Genomic DNA, 10730 nt, shown 5'->3' with positions numbered 1-10730 from the left:
ATGCAATTTTGCTTTTTAATGAATCGTAAACAATTTGTGTGTCAAACGAGTGAGTTTGTTTGCTTTCTGGAGCAGGTTCTAAATCAGTTTTTAGCTAGAGCTGCGTACTGTACTGGAGTATTATGCCCAAATTTAAAGGTTCTGTGTCATTTTGATGAAAAGACCTGTTATAATGAAAGAAACGGCTTTATAAAAGGCTGGGTGTAGTAATCTCTCTTTCTTTCTTTCTCTCTCTCTCTCTCTCTCTCTGTCTCTCAACCTCACACTCTCCCTCTTTCACTCCAGTCTATAGCATGTTTATAGCTAGCTAGCTGAAGATAATGGAGATTGGTTGATTGCATGATTAGGAAAATGAATGGATTTTATCGTTGGGCAAAGCAGCTTGCATTTTTGAAAGGTGGCTTTAAAATGCAGAGTTCTAATTTTGACCTTATTTTCTTTCACTGATAATCTTTATTAATGCTCCTTTAATTCGTTTTTCCTCATCACAGTTAGTTTTGCTCACTAGCCAGCTGATGGGATGGTTAATATATTTTATCTTGCCAAAATAGCACGAGGTCAAGGTAAAAGAAGAACGTTATTCTTCTTTCTTGCAGACAGTTATTAATGTTTCAAACTATTTTGACGAACCCCACAGGATTTGTACATTTTAACAATAATTGCGTTTGTCACCACAGTTTTTAGGCAATCTTTTGATACCTATTCTATTTTTCTCGTGCTTTGCTTTAATCAAGTAAGTGCAGAAACAGTTATTTGGCTATATCGTAATATGACATTTGAGCAGAAAACTTCCCCAAAATGCTGTAAATGTGTGTGAGAAGGAATTACATATTTTACATAGATATAAAAGCAAATACTTCAACCAGTATAGAAGCCTGAAGGTATGATATGAACTGATTTGTTGAAAAAAGGACCATTATTTTGTCACTTTTTATTTAAATTTGATGCTGTCATACAGGCACTAAAGGGTTAGTTATAGAAAAGTTTCAGTACTCTGTCTTGCATTTGTAACAAATATGTGCAGCTGTGCTACTTGTATAAACATTTATTTCAAGCTGATTATTTTTTTAAATTATTTGCTCTAGCAAGCCTATATGATGTGACTATCATATATGTTTAATAAGGGATTGACTGCAAAATTCCTTTGCACGGGGTTATTGAAATACATACGTAGCAAAGTTACATACTAGGAGAAAATTCTCAATGACAATACAGAGCTGGAGACCCTGGGCCAAATTCTGCTCAGCATTTACGCTGCCGTCAGCCTGGAGTTGCTGCATTAAGCGGAGCAGAGCGACTCCAGGTTCACCTCCCTGAGTGACTGGGAGCCAACTTTGACCCAAAATTTGAGTATCTCAGTCCAAACAGCTTCAAGATCCAAACAGTTTCATTTGTGAAATATCTGACAAAAAAAAAAAAAAGGCTCATTAATAAAAAAGCCATTTCAAATGACTCCATGTATGCGTTAACACGCAAACTGCTGGGTTTGAATATGACAGCTAAAGCAGATCCTTCAGACATTTGTCAGAATATTATTTTCTAGTTTTGTTATCCAACTGCCTATCCCTATTTCCGTGCATAGAACTTTATTTTCTTTAGATGCTGTAACTTAAAAGATAATTGAAGATACCAGGACCAGGCTTGAACTGGACATGTTGTTACTTTAAAGGTTTTTAACCCAACATCATTTTTTCACTGAAAACTTTTCTTTCACACCTCTGTGCTCCATTTTTAGAGTAATAGCGATTGCTCAGGTCACTTGTCCAGTAGAAAAAATGAGAATTTCAAAGTGTTAGTAGCATTTCTGTCAATTAAGAACTAATGGAATGCTCACCATAAATCTCATTGCAAATCAGATTAAAAATAATGGCATGTCTAATAGATATTCAGTTCTGTCATATGGAAAGCTGATTGGCACTAGTAAAGCTAAAATAGTCCAGAAGCATGAAACACTCAAAATCAGTATTTCTCATTTAAATCACTGTACACATCCATACATGCACACATGTACATACTCTCGTGTATGTTTATCATGATAATCCCTTCGTGCTGTTGAATTGCTAGTGGCTTTGCTGATTTGTGCTCCCTGGTTATCACTTAGGGTGTATCAAGAAGCGTACGTGTATTAGTGATTAGACCTGCCTATATAGCAATAACAACGTGTGAACAAAGAGTAACATCACACCATGGATTTTCTTTGTTATATCCAGTAACTTTTGTATATTCACGCACTGTTCACCCGTTGTGTAAATGTTTTTATTAAAATTATTCCTTCCCTGTCAGAGTTGCTAAATTCTGTATATAACTTAAGCAATTCAGTGCATCGTTCTGCACGCTTCTACTACTTTATCGTGTCTTCGCCCTCTGTGAATGTCCTCCTTTTGCCTACAAGCCTTTTCCCTAGCTGCTTTCCACTCTTTTTCCTTCACCTGTCCCGAATATTGCCATGAATGTTTCTAATTTAAAGCCAGAGGAGTCAGTGGCTGATTAGAAGACAGGAAATTGGAGGATTAAACTGTCTGGTTGAACTTCCTTTACTTATCAGTACTGTGTAACTTACACTGGATTATAAACTCGTTGGGACAATTTCTACAATGTATTGGTACTTCTGTTTTCTTAATCTTTATTTTTCTGGAGAAAATGTGGAAAGCAAGGAAAATGGGGAGTTTGTGGCTAAAGAAACAATACTTTTTTTGTAACACTGAAGCACTGTAGGTTTAATTTAAATCTATATATACGTCTTCAGATATGAGAATTCACTCATTTTTTTTTAGCTATGCAGGTTTATAATATGGATTTTAAATTAACTTCAGTGTGTAAACAACCAAGCAACAGATACTTTTGGGGAGGGGGAGGGAAATGACATCATTTCAGTAAGAGGAGAACGCACCACGTTAACCCTTGGTCAGCCCTCGTCCCCTCAGAAACTTTCACGTTCGTCATCACACGATGGCATGGCCGTGGGACTCTCTGGGGAAGGGGCACAGCAGAAAGCCAGCTTGTCCAAAAGCTTCATCAGGACTCATGGTGGGTCTGAGCCAGGAGCCAGCGGTGTGATGTCCTCGTCTGGCACTCACTGGGGCAGCAGGACGTTGTGTTGTGTAGATAGCTCATTCTCTCTGCTGATAAGTACGAGGACTTCTAGCCTGAGACCATGCTGTATACCTAAAGCACCTCTGTGCCTCACCATTCACCATCCTTCTAATTGCACACACTGGATTGAGATCTGAAGTGTCCAAACTTTGGCGAATACTTTAGCATGAATTAAAACAAAAAATGTAGGTACTGTCTTGAAAGGTCTAACACCCTAATCTGAATCCAAAGGCTACAAGGCTAATCAGACACTTGACTTTAAACACCAGGGGTAGATCTTTACATTGATCAGGTTGCTTGTGATGTTTTCTGGCAGTGTGGTCCTGGTACTTTAGGTAAACCCTTCACTAATAAAAAGAGTAGTCAAAAATTGAGATGAAAATGAAAGAATATTCTGCAAGGTTTTGCTGGCACAGTCCAAGTGGTTTCCATAAGAACAAAAAACAATCTGAAAATTTTTATAAGGATGTAAATATGTGCTTTCTCTGCCTTCACGTGAAAGGAAAAAGGTAATGTTTTCGGTTTGTCAGGAGGTTCCCCGAGTTTTAATCCCAGCGTGAAAAGAGCCTTGCTGTGCTGCTAGAAGCACACTTCACTCCTCTCCCTCAGATGTGGTCACTGACACTGATTAATATTTAAAGATGATTTTAGGATGAATCGAGTTGTTTCTTTGTTGATTTTGAAGACAAATATGCTAGTTCTTAATAGCATGCTTTGACTTGGTAATATCTTTGATTGTTATTTCCATTAATCTCCCTAGGAACTCCTCTGTAGCAAGTACTGTAGGATTTGTCCAGTAATTACGTTACTCATTGAAATGCTGGAGCTCTCCGTACACGCACATACACACACTTTACACATGAGATACACTCACACTTCAGCCAGCCACAAAAAGCAGAGGCCCTGCCACACTCCCAAGATATCTGGCTGGTCTCAGAGCAGCAGGAGCCGCTCTGATTGAGGTGTCTTTGGAGTAGGCATCATACAAGCCCATAACAGCTCTTCTGCGCCAAGGTTTTTGCATTTATAGTCACTGTAATGAAAATCTCTGGATATATTTTCCATACATAGATTACTGGAAAGTAGTTCCCAGTAAGATGGAAAGTCATTAGAACAGATTAAATAGATGTATTGGCTAATGGAGTGAGATTCAAAATATTTTGCCTGTATAAGCGTGTCTGTTGTTCTTTGGTGTTTTTTCTTTTTTTTTTTTTTTCAGAGGCTGTGAAACACAAAGTTAGCAATACAACTAGATATGGGTGGGAGTGTTGGATCGTACAGATGGCACTATAAGCTTGTAGACTTCTACTACCAATAATTGCAATGCCCTTGCTTTCAAAGGAGTGCAGGTTGCCCTTGATGTACACAAACAGCCATATTAATTTCACAGCCCGATTGGAAGCACATATACAGACTAAGGTTGTCAGTAGGAGCAGCGTGGAAATGCAGTGCTCTCGAATAAGTCAAAGAGGCCTTTCTGCTCTAAACATGCCTAACTCAAAAGACGCAGAGTGTGCGTGGTCACTAACAGAGTACTTCCATAAGTCAGAGTTCATGAGTAATTTGGGAGATTTTCTGTTTGTTTTTTTTGTTTGTTTGTTTGTTTTTAATCCAGAATTCGGTTGAGCTGCAGCAAATGGACCCCATTCTGCGTGGCAATATGCTAGTATTTAGAAGTGGTCATCTTTAGTAGCGTAGCAGAAGCAAGAAGTAGAGCATGGCTTAATGATTTACGTAAAGGAAATATGAAGTGACCCAAATTAACTTTTTACCTTCAAGAAGCAAGAAGAAGAATTGTCCCATTTGATTGCCTATTCAGTCAGCATTTATGTTCCCTCCAAGGAACAAATAGAAACAATATGCCTGTGTACTTCTGTTTGCCAGTGGTTTTTTGACTAGAAATTTCCTTTTGCTATGCTATTTGAGAGGACTGGATAAAGAGAATGTGTTAAGTGGGGGTTACTTAGGGCAGTGGCTGAAAGGCGAATCAGCAAGGTTTTAAGAACAGCAAAACAAGATCACCCCGAGCAGGGCCCAGCCCCACATCCAGGAGGCTTTGGGAGCCCCCCAGAAGGGAGCCCACAGCCTCTCTGGGCAGCCTGTGCCAGGGTTTGGTCACCCTCAGAGTAAAAAAGTGTTTTCTGATGGACACACGGAGCTCCCTGGGTTTCAGCCTGTGCCCATTGCCTCTTGCCCTGTCCCTGGGAGAGAATGTCTCTGTTATGATTGCAGTTTATAGAAACTGTGATGCATATAAGCACTGCATTAAGACTTGTTGCTTCCTCTCCTTTTATCTAGATTTCCTAAGGAAATGAAGCTTAAAAGATCACGTTGTCTGTCTGCCTCTCCATGTTCATTGAAGGAAAGCGTAGCATAAGACATTATTTATAACACCCAAGGAATTTCTTAATGTTCAAAAATTGATGAATAATTCTTAAATGATTGCAAAGTAAATGGTCATTTTCTTATGATTTCTAACTGTCTCACCAGATTTTATAGGACACAACTTTTTCTCTGTGGAGTTACGTAGAGCTGAAAATCTCAGGAAATGAGGTCTCTCTCTACCGTGTCTTTTTTAGATCCTTGTAACATTTCTGTGGACACCCATTCTTCCCTTTCACGAGGGAGTTTTCTAAGAGCCTCCCACAGAACAACAGGGGAAATACCTTCCACAGAAGCAAGTGGGCATGTAGGAAGATCACATAGGCCTAAAATAGTGGGAAGTCCTTGATGAAGGCCTGGCCGCTGGCAAGCAAGGACATTTGCTGGTATCTAATGTAAGTTTGTGATGAGAAGAGGAAGAATAGGAAGAGAAGGGCTGAGCAAGGCGTGGGTGTTCAGCACAGGTACTCTAAAGGAGAGGAGGGAAGGAGGGCTTCAATATGAGAGTATGTTTTGGGGCATTATGAGGAAAAGTGGCCAGGGAATCACACCTGTGTTGAGACAGTGAATCACAAGATATTTTTCTTGCTCTCAGATCTTTTCAGATCTTGCTTTGAAGTTTTTTCTTTTTTGTTACTTAAAATCCCCTTCAGTAACATATGGGCTACCAACTGCTGTGGTCCTCCAGTAACTGGACCACTGCACAGACAAATAACTTGGGTTTATTTTCCTCTCCTCAGATGCACAGGCATGGTTTGAATTGCAGATTAGGAGCTCATTTGCTCAAACTCTTCTGTGCTCAGGCAACTCCGTAGCAGGAAGCCAAAGAGCCATAGGACGACAGCAGTGGCCGAGCACAGCAAGGCTTGGTGCCAGCCCCATGAGGTGTCCCCCATGATCAGCAGTGCGGCCACTTTTGATTGCATCTGCTCAGCTCCAGAATTTGAGGGCTTATTTTAGGGGACTCTGCTGTAAACTCTGGTGAAAACAGAGAAAAGGAAAAGGAGAAAAAGAGAGGACACCGGGCTGGCAAAGTGCCCCTGTGGCACTGGATTCAGATGAGCCCAGTGCACCCTTGTGTATCGCAACCTCTAGCCTTGCATCCTGGCGTCTCCCACCTGCAGCTTGACAAAGTCTGTGGTTTCACAGCACGTTAACCTCAGGAGCCACATGTCCTTGTGATATTCTCACTTTCTCTCCCTTTCCTGTTCCTCTTATCAGTCGTTCCATCTTTGAATGGTCTGATCCACCTTTCTGCGACTTTTCTTAACACGTCTGTTTTTAGATCTGCTCTGTGATCATGGGACTGGTCCTGCTTAAAAGCTGATCTTGTGTAATAAACGAGGTCTTCACAGTAGTGGTATGCAGACATACTGGGGATAATAAAACCTTAGCTATTATAAACTGAAAATGTTTATATGGTCAACAACTGAATGATTGGCTGCCTAACAACAGAAAGATCAATGGGCTGGGAATTTTCATTTTGCCTTTAGACAGGAAAAAAGGACTGGAGACAAAATGAGGGGAAGTTGTACCAAGAAAAACGGTGTGAGACAAGGCCTTCTGGAATACAAGAAATAAACAGACCGGTAAGGGGGGTATGACAGAGCTGCAGAGTTTTGAGGATGGTGACAATTTCAATTTGATGCAAACATCTGTTCATGTGCTTTGCATTGAAATAATCAAACACCTGCACTTCCATGTATGTGTTCCTGCTTGCAAATTCCTTTGTTTTAACGAGTTTTCTGGGTGCACACTCCAGGACGGGTATGTACGAGCGTGGTGTGGAATTATTATTTGTATGCTGTAGGTGTTTGCACCTGCAAAATGCAGGTGCCTGCTAAAATCTGTGCTCTTACAAGCAGATACGCAATGTGTTCCCCTTGGTTTCTGTGGGGGTCTGCCAAATCTATCACTTTAACTTCTTTATGCCTTGCCCTCCCCGTCTATGGAGTAGAATAAAGCAGCTCACCTCAAAAAGGGTGTTAGGTGTTAATTAATAAGTTTCCAACATTATCTGAAGGCAGGTGCTATGATTGCAATACATTATTTTATTGGACAGTTACTTCTGAATATAAACTCCCGCAGAATTAGAGAAGCTAAAGGCAGGGAAGACCTAACAGGCTGTGGAGTCTTTCCATCTCCTAGCAGTCTGTTTATACTGTTTATTTATTGCTGACTTTTATTTTGCCTTTAAGCCAAACACTATGGGTTACTCATATAGCATATGCTTCTTCACTCTGAGCACAAGTAAAAGCAGTGCTCAGTGATTAATCCCTGAATTTGCTCTCTCAAAATCAAGATAATAATATAATAAAACCTGGCTGGGGAAGCCCGGAGTGGTATCTGTGCTCAGGCTGTGTAAGACAGAGAGCTCTGTGTGTCTTTCCAGGCACTTGCATGCCGCTGTTCCATATTAAGTAGGAATTTGGTAGATTGAGTGGATTACTGGGATTTCATTAAAAATTAAATGTACAATTATTTAGATGAATTTTTCACATATGCTTGTGGGCAAACAACTTTTGATTAGTTGTTGACATATAGTACACACAGTGTGTGTGTGTGCACATGTATATTTACATGCACGCTATATAAATAAAATACAGACAGTAATGTAGTGTTAGTAAAGTCCACTGGTAGTCATTAATTTGATGAGTCTCATATAGGATGGAAAGAATGATCTTCCTCAGACTGAAAAATTGTTTTCACTACACCACGTCGATACTTTCCGTATCCAGTCGGCAGCGTCGGAGCTCACGACCAAGCGCAGTTCCTCCTGGATCTCTGCTCGTTTTACCTAACTCTTGGAGTTTCCCTTCCAAATGCTGCTGTGGGAGGGGAGCTGTGCAATGTCTTTTTCAGCAGCAACTGTCACCGGCCTGGGGTTTCGGGATTTACATCTGTGGAAGGAACTTTCTCAGTTTGATTTTAATTAGAAATCAGGTGGTGAAGCTGGGGAGAAAATTGTAAAGATCTGAAGTGTCTGAAGAGGAACGGCTTGAATAACACTGTATTAGTCATGAGGCAAGGAAGGAAGAATGTTGTCGTGATTTGAAAGTAACATTGTTCAGTAAACGAAGATGTGTGAAGCACTTGCTAAACTAAATTAGTTCCGAGGTTTGGTGCACATTTGTGTAACTCCGTTCATTGAAGCTTTGAACAATTGCGAAGGAAAAAACAGCAACACAGCTATTAAGAAAAACTGCTTGAATTGCTTGTGGTGCTTGTCTGCAGCCATTCAGCTGCCATTTTCTGTATTTCAGACAGAGGAGTAAGTCAGCACAAATAGCACAGTGTAGATCTACCCTGAATTTCATTTTGCGGCGTTGAGCTAATGAAGACTTTGCTTTCCCTCATAGAAGTTGTAGAGAAGTTTTAGGACCCAGTGTCTCCTAAATTTTCCACGGAGGCCGTTCCTCAACACCTGACCTTTCTCTGTTGCAGGGATTTGGTGTGCAGAAAGGGTAAATCTTACACTTTGAGTGTCCCCTGTAGAATAACATTGAATAAGTGCGGCCATATACCTTTTATTATATTATCTTGTGATTAATTTCTCTAAGAGTTGGCGCTCCCACCTCTTTGGGGGGAGGGGAGAAACTGTCTGTGCTCTCAGGAGGTCATAATCTCAACTGCTTTAATGCACCTCTGACATTTACCCGGCTATGCAGGATCTTTACCTTTGTGCCATTGTACTTGTTGCTGTCTTACTCAGTTAAGAAGTACAAATAGCCCCGGCATTGCCAGCTGCAGTCCCAGGCTGGATCATTACTCCAGATTTGAGGTTAATCAACTGCAAATTCCATTAGCTTCATACAGAGTGAAAATAAAGAACAGACGGTCTCGCAGGCGAGCCAGAAGTCAGGTGCAGCACAATACGGCCAGCCTTCAGGTAGGGCGATTTTCTCCCTTCAGCTAACAGCTCTCAGATGAGACCTAAGGATAAGAACAAGCAAGATTTTCATGGAGATGCCCTTGGGTTTTGGTATTTCTTTATTTTTTCCCCCCTTTTTCTTTCAATTTCCAATTACAAAATAGATTTTTGTTTGATTCTGATCGGGTTTTTACCCTATTCCTGCTGAACTATGGAAAGTCTTTGCTAAGAGTTGTATTCCCAGACGTCTTCTGTGCTTTACCTACCTGCTGATTGTGCCCACAACTTGTTTTGTTGCTGAAGGAGGTGCTCTATGAAGTCTGGGGGGTGAGATGGCTACTCATAACCCATTCCCTACGATCCCAGTCTTGCAAGTGCTGACACACACATGCACCTTGTGAGCGCTCCACCGATTTCAATAGGACTCACAATATCAAAGCGAAGCACGCAGGAGAGCAGTAGGACAGGGACCAGGCCTAGACACTTCCCTGCTGCTTTTATTCTGTGCCTCCCCCCACCCTTCCAATACCGCTTTTGCTCGTCATTGGTGGTTTTCTCAGGAGCCCTTTTAAAATTTGTTTAATGCTCCTTTTCTTTTTCCATGTGCTACAAGCAGCCGATATATGTAGAAATAAAAAAAAAAAAAAAAAAAAAAAAGTGATCTGGAACCTGGAATTAAAATCCTGTGATTCCAACTGCTGTTGTCTGAAAATAATCTCTGGTATATCTCGGTTCCCTAAGGCAAAAGTTTCCCTGTTAAAAGAGCTGTAGCAAAGTCAGAAGTCTGTGGCCAGAAGTTGAGATGCTGCTGGGCTCTGATTGCACTTCTCCAGAGTAAATTTTGAACATTTCCATGAGCACAATATTTGCAAACCAACGTGATTTCTGTGTGCTGAGGCTTTCCCATTTTCTTTGCATGTTTATCCACCCGGTTTTGGTGGGGAGAGGAGGTGCCTGTGTGGATGTGTGTGTGTATCTCCCTATATACATATGTTAGATTATCACTGGCATGCCATTACAAAAGGTTAGGGAAAATATTGCTGCCAACAGAACTAAAGATTAAATAATCCAATCTCTGGGAACTGTAAACTAACAATCACTATCACAAATGGGCCCTTTCTAATCATAGTTTGTGGTGGAATGAAAGATGCAATTGTCTGGAATTGATGAATATGGGATCCATGCTGGCTTCGGGGTCAAAGGTGACTTCATGCAAAGGTCCCTTTCTCTCTGGCACTGCTTCCTTTGTATAGCATAGCTTGGCAGCTATCTCTTTGCACTTCGGCTACCTGCCAATGCAGCTGGTACTGTGCAACTGTCTGGTACAGACTACAAAGCATCACTCAGCAACCAGCAGCTCCGCATGGGGCCCCTTTTCTAGGAT

The 10730-nt window shown here is 41.0% G+C and overlaps 1 protein-coding gene across 8 annotated transcripts in view; it reads left to right on the top strand.

The window, feature by feature from the left end:
- NFIA (nuclear factor I A) overlaps window positions 1-10730 on the top strand; it is a 342563-nt gene that overhangs the window by 2576 nt on the left and 329257 nt on the right. The window lies entirely within an intron of this gene.

The sequence above is a fragment of the Aythya fuligula genome, chromosome 8 (assembly GCF_009819795.1).
Source record: "Aythya fuligula isolate bAytFul2 chromosome 8, bAytFul2.pri, whole genome shotgun sequence".
NCBI classification, from domain to species: Eukaryota; Metazoa; Chordata; class Aves; order Anseriformes; family Anatidae; genus Aythya; species Aythya fuligula.
Note: the sequence above shows the minus strand (reverse complement) of the source record. Positions and strands in the feature narration are given on the sequence as shown.